The following is a 7,427-nucleotide window of genomic DNA, read 5'->3' as shown; positions in this document are numbered from 1 at the left end:
TATAATTTCTTTTTTAAAGTGGTAATTTGGTTGTCAAAATATTAGAGTTGTTTATGTGGACAAAAAAATAAACGTGTGGAATCTGCTCTGGAAAAACCTAGGCATTCAGATAGCCCCCTTGTAACTGTATTATAGGTAAGACAACTCAACACCAGGAGACCCTGGGGAGAAGCAGGCAGAACCATAGAGATAGAGAGAAGGAGGGGTGTCTGTCTCTGTCCCTAGCATCGTGTGCAGTGTGACTTGCTCACCTTTACCTGATGGCTCTGGCTCCAGAGAAGGCCAGCCCTAGTGCCTTTGTCTATCCCAGAGGCTCTTTTGGAAACTTCAGCCAAATCAGTCCTTTGCAACCTTATTCTACTGCAGGTACTTTTGTTGTTCCTTCTTTTCATGGTGGCTCTGTTGATTCTGAATTTAGCCAGGCTGAGTGGAATGGCCTGCATAAGGGCCCTTGAATACATTGCCTTCATTCTCACATATGTCTTCACCCCAACTCTCACCCCAGTACAAGGCACAGGCAGCAACATTCCCCCATGTGTTCTACAGCAGAGATCAGAGCCAAACTTACCCTGACAGTATTAGAACTTATAAGCCATAGCATACAGGCACTCTTAAGTGATTCTACTATAAAAAAATTCCAGTGAGTTATCTGATCACTTGGAGGGACCAGATACAGTATGATAATGATCTTTTTACAAATGCGAGAGTACTTTTTTTTTTTTTGCGGTACGCGGGCCTCTCACTGTTGTGGTCTTCCCCACTGCGGAGCACAGGCTCCAGACGCACAGGCCCAGCGGCCATGGCTCACGGGTCCAACCGCTCCGCGGCACGTGGGATCCTCCCGGACCGGGACACGAACCCCTGTCCCCTGCATCGACAGGCAGACTCCCAACCACTGCGCCAGCAGGGAAGCCCGAGAGTACTTTTAATGAAGCAAAATTCCCTTGAGCGGAGATCAAGTCAGTATTTTTTATCCCATTATTCAAGGTATTTTATACTTAGGCTTCAACTCTTCCCACTACACTGATATCAGAAGAGACTGTGAGAAGCTGAAAAGCTGAGCAGCACATTGGACAGCTTCATGGGAATATGGGACAAAAACTGGGTCTAGGGCTCAAGAACAGGGAGCTGATAATCCCCTCTAATTTGGGTTGTGACCCCAAAGGGCTATACCCTAGGAGTAAGGGTGAACTCGGGTAGACTGAAACTCAGCACAAATCATCTCAATTCTTGAAAATAGCTAAAGTATCTAAGATTGCTATTTGCATAGCCAAGATACCATTTTCCAATGTCTTATTTATATAACTTTTTATAACAATGTTAACACTCAATTAAAATATAACCAGGCAGGGCTTCCCTGGTGGCGCAGTGGTTGAGAGTCCGCCTGCCGATGCAGGGGACACGGGTTTGTGCCCCGGTCCAGGAAGATCCCACATGACGCGGAGTGGCTAGGCCCATGAGCCATGGCCGCTGAGCCTGTGCGTCTGGAGCCTATGCTCCGCAATGGGAGAGGCCACAACAGTGAGAGGCCCACATACCACGCACACACACACACACACACACAAATATATATATATATATATATATATATATAAAATCAGGCATACAAAGATAAAAACAACTTGAAGGAAAACCAAAAGAAACAACATATACTTCAAACAGACAGTTACCTGGAGGCCCAGACAGTTACTTGGAGGCATGATCAGATACAGACTTTAAAATAAATAAGCTTAATATATTCAAAAAGAAGAAAAAATTAAGAATTTGTACAGAAACTGGCTATTCTAAAACAGAACTTCTGTAACTAAAAAATAAAGTAGCAGAAAGTAAGAACTAGGTAGTTAGGTTTAATAGCAGATTAGACTCAGAGAAAGAAAGAATAAACTGGAAAAAAATTAAATGAAAATATTCAGGATGAAGTGACATAGTCAAAAGAACGGAAAACACAAGAGCAGGTAAGAGACAAGGGGGACACAGAAAGAAGGTCTAACATATATGGAATTGGAGTCTCTGAAGAAGCAGGATAATGAGTCAGAAGCAATAGTTGAACAGATATTTGCTGAGACTATTCTGTAACAGATGAAAGACATCAAACCACCACTGGTTCAAGGAGACCTACAAACTCCAATTAGGGTAAATGAAAAGAAATCCAAATTTGGACACGTCACAGTAACACTGCTAAAAAGGAAAAACAAAGAGCTGTATGGAGAAAGAAAACATTATCAGAGAAGCAACAACAGAACAATATATGACTTCTCAACAGAAACTATGGAAATTGAAGACAATAGAATAAAATACTCAAGTGCTGAATGAAAGTATCTGCCACCTAGAATTCCAATGAAAATATACTTCAAAACTGAAGGTGAAATGAAGCCATTTTCAGACAAACAAGAACTGAGAGAATTCATTATCAGCAGATCCACCATTAAGAAAATACTAAAGGGAATATTTTGCAGGACAGTGACCCCAGATGGAAGTTCAGAAATGCAGAGAGAAATGAGCAAGTAATAGGGTAAACATGTGGAAAATCTAAGTGAACATTGATGCTATAAAACAACAATCTCGTGGGATTTAAAGTATTTAACACAAATACACAACATAGATAGCATGCAAATCAGGAGAAATTAAATGAACATAAATTCTAAGATTATTGCATTGTTTGGGAGGCAAGTAAAAGTACTAGGAAATATTAGACATTGGTAAGTCAAGGAGACATTTTGTAATCTTTAAGTAATCACTAAAAAATAGTATGAGGGAGAGGGCAGGCAGCAGAAGCAAGAAAGGTGACAATTCTGCAGCCTGTGGAAAGAAAACCACATTCACAGAAAGACACACAAAATGAAAAGGCAGAGGACATTGTACCAGATGAAGGAACAAGATAAAACCCCAGAAAAACAACTAAATGAAGTGGAAATATGCAACCTTCCAGAAAAAGAATTCAGAATAATGAGAGTGAAGATGATCCAGGACCTCAGAAACAGAATGGAGGCAAAGATCGAGAAGATGCAAGAAATATATAACAAAGACCTAGAAGAATTAAAGAACAAACACCTAGAAGAATTAAAAAACACCTAGAAGAATTAAAGAACAAACACACAGAGATGAACAATACAATAACTGAAATGAAAAATACACTAGAAGGAATCAATAGCAGAATAACTGAGGCAAAAGAAAACATAAGTGACCTGGAAGACAGAATGGTGGAATTCACTGGTGCAGAACAGAATAAAGAAAAAAGAATGAAAAGAAATTAAGACAGCCTAAGGGACCTCTGGGACAACATTAAACACACCAACATTTGCATTATAGGGGTCCCAAAAGGAGAAGAGAGAGAGAAAGGACCAGAGAAAATGTTTGAAGAGATTATAGTCGAAAACTTTCCTAACATGGGAAAAGAAATAGCCACCCAAGTCCAGGAAATGCAGAGACTCCCAGGCAGGATAACCCCAAGGAGAAACATGCCAAGACACATAGATATCAAACTGACAAATATTAAAGACAAAGAAAAATTACTGAAAGCAACAAGGGAAAAACAACAAATAACATACAAAGGAACTCCCAAAAGGTTAACAACTGACTTCTCAGCAGAAACTCTACAAGCCAGAAGGGAGTGGCATGGTATTTTTAAAGTGATGAAAGGGAAGAAGCTACAACCAAGATTACTGTACCTGGCAAGGATCTCATTCAGATTCAACAGAGAAATCAAAAGCTTTACAGACAAGCAAAAGCTAAGAGAAATCAGCACCACCAAATCAGCTCTACAACAAATGCTAAAGGAACTTCTCTAAGTGGGAAACACAAGAGAAGAAAGGGACCTACAAAAACAAACCAAAAACAATTAAGAAAATGGTAATAGGAACATATATATCAATAATTACCTTAAACGTGAATGGATTAAATGCTCCAACCAAAAGACACAGGCTTGCTGAATGGATACAAAGACAAGACCCATACATATGCTGTCTACAAGAGACCCACTTCAGACCTAGGGACACATACAGACTGAAAGTGAGGGGATAGAAAAAGATAATCCATGCAAATGGAAATCAAAAGAAAGCTGGAGTAGCAATACTCATATCAGATAAAATAGACTTTAAAATAAAGAATGTTACAAGAGATGAGGAAGGACACTACATAGTGATCAAGGGATCAATCCAAGAAGATATAACAATTATAAATATATATGCACCCAACATATGAGCATCTCAATACATAAGACAACTGCTGACAGCTCTAAAAGAGGAAATCGACAGTAACACAATAATAGTGGGGGACTTTAACCCCTCACACCAATGGACAGATCATCCAGACAGAAAATTAATAAGGAAACACAAGCTTTAAATGACACAATAGTCCAGATAGATTTAATTAATATTTATAGGATATTCCATCCGAAAACAGCAGATTACAGTTTCTTCTCAAGTACACGTGAACCATTCTCCAGGATAGATCACATCTTGGGTCACAAATCAAGCTTTGGTAAATTTAAGAAAACTGAAATCATATCAAGCATCTTTTCTGACCACAACGCTATGAGACTAGAAATCAATTACAGGGAAAAAAACGTAAAAAACACAAACACATGAGGCTAAACAGTACATTACTAAATAACCAAGAGATCACTGAAGAAATCAAAGAGGAAATCAAAAAATACCTAGGGACGAATGACAATGAAAACATGATGATCCAAAACCTATGAGATGCAGCAAAAGCAGTTCTAAGAGGGAAGTTTATAGCAATACAATCCTACCTCAAGAAACAAGAAAAATCTCAAATAAGCAACCTAACCTTACATCGTAAGGAACTACAGAAAGAAGAACAAACAAAACCCAAAGTTAGTAGAAGGAAAGAAATCATAAAGATCAGAGCAGAAATAAATGAAAAAGAAATGAAACAAAGGCAAAGATCAATAAAACGAAAAGCTGGTTCTCTGAGAAGATAAACAAAATTGAGAAAACTTTAGCCAGACTCATCCAGAAAAAGAGGGAGAGGACTCAAATCAATAAAATTAGAAATGAAAAGGAGAAGTTACAACGGACACTGCAGAAATACAAAGCATCATGAGAGACTACTACAAGCAACTCTATGCCAATAAAATGGACAACCTGGAAGAAATGGACAAATTCTTAGAAAGTTATAACCTTCCAAGACTGAACCAGGAAGAAATAGAAAATATGAACAGACCAATCACAAGTAATGAAATTGAAACTGTGATTAAAAATCTTCCAACAAACAAAAGTTTGTACTACATTGTTGTACTATTTACAATAGCCAGGTCATGGAAGCAACCTAAATGCCCATCAACAGATGAATGGATATAGAAGGTGTGGTCCATATATACAATGGAATATTACTCAGCCATAAAAAGGATCAAAATTGGGTCATTTGTATAGACGTGGATGGATCTAGAGACTGTCATACAGAGTGAAGTAAATCAGAAAGAGAAAAAATATATCGTATGTTAACGTATATATGTGGAACCTAGAAAAATGGTACAGATGAGCCAGTTTGCAGGGCAGAAATAGAGACATGGATGTAGGTAACATATGGACACCAAGGGGGGAAAGTGGCGGGTGGGGGTGATGGTGGTGGGATGAATTGGGGGATTGGGATTGACATATGTACACTAATATATATAAGTAGATAACTAATAACAACCTGCTGTATAAAAAATAAAATTCAAAACAAAATAGTATGAGGGTGTTAACTTCTAGCTAATGGAGGGGATAAAAATATAAAAAATTTAAGTGAAGACAAGAAAGGAATATAGATCAATTGATACAAATGAAAGCACATAGTAAAATGGTAGATTTAAACCCAAATAAATCAGTAGTTATATTAAACTAAATGCTCCAATGAAAAAATTTATGAGAAAGAATTTTTAAGAAAAAACAAAAACCATCTATGCTATGTTGTTTATGAGAGATCTGAATGATTCAAAAAAGTTTGAAATCAAAAGATTGGGAAGAGGGCTTCCCTGGTGGCGCAGTGGTTGAGAGTCCGCCTGCCAATGCAGGGGACACGGGTTCATGCCCCGGTCCGGGAAGATCCCACATGCCGTGGAGTGGCTGGGCCCGTGAGCCATGGCCGCTGAGCCTGCACGTCCGGAGCCTGTGCTCCACAACGGGAGAGGCCACAACAGTGAGAGGCCCGCGTACCACAAAAAAAAAAAAAAGATTGGGAAGAGATAGCTTTAACATTACTGGTTAATTAGAAATTGCTTATCAAAATGCTTATATACATTTTATTCCCTAGTATAGTAATTTTTGTCATCTATGGCCTGCTCAACACTTGTACTATCAGATTTTTTAAAAACCATCCAGTCTGTTGAATGCATAGTAATGTTTTATTGTGGGTTAAATTTGGATTTCTCTGATTACTAATGTTGTTGAGTGCAAGATCATATGCTTTTTTCACTTGGATTTCCTCTTTTGCCTATTTAGATTTTCTGCCATTTGAATTATTTGCCTTTTTTTGTTGGTATATATTAATGAGTTTATTAAACATGCTAGTCTTTTGTAACTTCATGGCTTGAATTTACATTTTTAATTGTGTTTTTTCATCAAGTCTTCCATAAGAGAATCACATACTGATGACTGATTCAAAGCACAAACCATGGCCTTAGGACAATACCCAACATGCTGGGCTTGTCTCTAAATTGGTGTTTTAACTGAAACTTCATTAGACCATCCACTATTCTATCAGCTCAGTTACTTCTGGAAGATAAGGGTACATGATAAGACTGGTATATTTCATGGACTTGAGCATGTTACCATATTTCTTTTGCTGTAAAATGAGTTTCTCAGAAGCAGTGTTGTGTGGGATACTGGGAAAGTAAGACATTCTATGAGTTCATGGACAGTGGTTCCGGCAGAGACATTGTGGAGAAGGAAGGCTAATCATACAAGTACACACACATGTATATTTTACACATATGTATATAAATATATACTTACATAAATATAGATTATAGTATATATACTTGTGTGGAATATATACTATTCCAGTAAGAACAAATAATTTTACCTTCATAATGAAAAATATCCAATATAATTAATCTCAGTTTGTCTCCAGATGATGGCTGGTCTCTCTAGGAAATGGTGGACTTTTGGGGTCTCTGATATATTTATATATATGATACACTTATATTCATTTATATAAATATAAATGATATATCATTATAATGATTATATTTATTATATATTATTATATAATGCATAATATAGAATATAATTATTACTATATAATTTTAATGGTTATAATGATATAGTGATTATAATGATTAATAATGATTCTTAAATCTTTTTTTTTCTTTTTCTTGCCTTATGACACTGGTTAGGAGCTCCTGTACAATGCTGGGAAAATATGTCTTGATAGAATATTTCTTTTTTTTAACTGAAATATATTTGACATATAACATTGTGTAA

The sequence above is a fragment of the Mesoplodon mirus genome (genome assembly GCF_964341445.2).
Source record: "Mesoplodon mirus genome assembly, chromosome: 3".
Lineage (NCBI taxonomy): Eukaryota > Metazoa > Chordata > Mammalia > Artiodactyla > Ziphiidae > Mesoplodon > Mesoplodon mirus.
This window is presented reverse-complemented; position numbering follows the sequence as displayed.